Source organism: Fukomys damarensis, unplaced genomic scaffold (genome assembly GCF_012274545.1).
Source record: "Fukomys damarensis isolate Sample0158 unplaced genomic scaffold, DMR_v1.0_HiC HiC_scaffold_29, whole genome shotgun sequence".
NCBI classification, from domain to species: Eukaryota; Metazoa; Chordata; class Mammalia; order Rodentia; family Bathyergidae; genus Fukomys; species Fukomys damarensis.
In genome coordinates, this window is record NW_022900941.1 from 14,770,359 (window position 1) to 14,772,992 (window position 2,634).

Genomic DNA, 2,634 nt, shown 5'->3' on the forward strand with positions numbered 1-2,634 from the left:
AAATCCCTGGCCCTGGCTGATGACTCTTACCCTTGAGCATCACAGTATCATGGGACCATTGAGGCCTCAACTTGTGACTCAAGGCAAAATGAAGTTATTTTTCTGCATGCCATAGCTGGCTCTTAGGCAAGATGACATTGAGCCTTAGACAGCTATAGTCATATTTAATATGAATTGTTCCCCCTCAAATATATGTAGACTCTCAACACCCTATGATATGCAATATCTTCTTTGTCTATGTTTTTTTACTAATACATGTTTGCAGTGCATAATGATTACATTCCTCATCAGGAGTTGGTACATGTACATAACACACTTCAGTTCTTTTTCATCCACTTTCTCTCCTCCCTTCTCCTTCCCTTCATCTCTTGATATCCTTCCCATTTAGAAAATATCTGTCTCACTACTTCCTGTTGTCTTCCCTTTATTTTGTTCTTTGTTCATATTTTGGGTTTCTCATATTAGGGAAACCATGCAATATTTAAACTTGTGTGTCTGATTTATTTCACTTAATATTGTCGTCTTATTACCCATGTTTATAAATAAAATTCCAAAGGATTTATGCAATGTTATCCAGAACAAATACTGGTCAGTGGCAGTATAATACATATATGGCACCACTATTTACCAAGATGTCCAAGCCAGAGCCCTGCAGATCAACATGTATTTCTTTTCTTGTCCTCACATTTTTACCATTGCAGGCCAGAGTACCACTATTTTCCACTGTACCAGCCTATTAATGTCCACTTTTAGAATATTCTGTATATGGCCAACATATGAATTTGATAAATCTACAGCCATTACGGCCAGGGATTTAGCTCAGTGGTTCTGCCGCCTGCCTCACAAGTGCCAGGACCTGCGTTCGATCTGAAAAAAAAAAAAAAAAAAAAAAAAAAAAAAAAAAAAAAAATCTACAGCATTCATAAGAGTTTTAACAACTAACTTCAAAAACCAACATCATGAAGACAAAACAATTATGTAGATGAAGATTTATCTCTATTGTGTGGATAACACAATTAACAAATCATATATGATAGACATGAGTGGAAAACTACACACCAAAAACAGAGAATATCCAACTATTGGAGCATTTACAAAATTTAAAATGTCTTGTGCCACAAAATGAACTGCAACAAATACTAAATAGTCATTATCATTGTGACCATATTCCCTGACCGCAATATAATAAAATTACAAATCAGTGGCAAAAAGATAGTTAACCTCCTAGTTCTGTTTTTTCCTTGTCTTCCCCAGATAAAATGAAACTGATTCCCAGGCTCCCTTGGGAGACAGGAAGCATAAGGAAAAAGTCAGAATATTTCCCACCTCTTGTGAATGGCTCCTCTAGGGTCTCAGCTTCTGTCACACAGTCCCCACATTGGCTCTGACTCATCCAGGTGGTGGTAATACCTGAGCTAGACGCTCCAAACTCAGGTGAGACCATTGTTTCACCAGACCAAGGAGTGCTGATTACTTCCTGCCTTCACTGATGTCTGGATTGCCTCAGGGTCCTCAGATGGCTTCTTAGTTTCTCCATTACCCATGGAATGAATTCTCTATTTTAAATTCCTCTCAGTTGAACATATACAAATCACAGCTGATATAACTTCATGCAAGTAGAAATTACATCTGGGTCTCAGGGGGTGGCTCAGTGGCAGAGCATTTGCTTAGCATGTGTGAAGCCCTGGGTCTGATCTCCAGTCCTTGGAAGGAAAAAGAGTAGAAATTACATCTAAAATTTCAGGAGTCAATATTTAGAAATAAGCAGGAACACAAACTACATATCAACATTTTGGGAGGTAAGTATTCCTTAAAGAGAAATTTATAACCCTAAAAATGAGCTCTAATTCTGAGCCTCCTAAGTTTGGCTGACTTGTTTATGTTGTGTTCATCAGTCTAAACTTTTTTCCTTTTTTTCACCAATTCTGTGTTATTCCTTTTATTTTGTTTTGTTTTTGTTTTTCCATTGAGGCATTTTATTTGTATGGTTTACATCCCTAGAAAAAGAATCCCAAGATTTTTCCCTCCTGTGTGTTTTTGTCTTGCTTCTTCGTGATCCATGATGCCAGCTGAGGAGGTCAATACGATGAAATGAAACTGATGTGGTGGAAGCAGATTATTCTGCCATTTTTCCAGGTCTTTCAGTTGTACATCAAACCTGGGGCTGATCGATCACTTCGTACTTGTTTAACCTGCCTGTGAGGGTCACAACAATTTTTCCAACCTCGTGATCATCAATGATTTCAAATTCGTCCATGTAACCGTGCTTCATCATCACATTTAGACACCAGACAGTGACTGGAGTGTGGTCTAATAATGACCTGAGTTTGCCTCTCTTTTTGGCATTGTTGATGCTCTGGAGAGCATCAGCCAGGACCCTCACACTCACCATTATGGTGGCATAGAAAGATGGCAGAAAGAGGATGGCTCCCCCTTGTTTTTTTAAACATCTGTAGCTTTGCTAGAAGTCTCCTCTGGGAGTACCTTATTACCCTCGAAAACAGTCCTTTCATCTCTCAAATTCTATCACTAGTGTAAGCTGGTAGATACACTTCCAAATGTGACTCTCTTGCCCCGACTTCTCTATTGACCATCATTTTCAAGTTTATAATTGTGAACTAGACATCCACACTT

At 38.5% G+C, this 2,634-nt stretch overlaps 1 pseudogene; it reads right to left on the bottom strand.

The window, feature by feature from the left end:
• Positions 1–1,989: 1,989 nt before the first annotated feature.
• Positions 1,990–2,392, bottom strand: LOC104849696 (annotated as a pseudogene).
• Between the last annotated feature and the right edge of the window lie 242 nt (positions 2,393–2,634).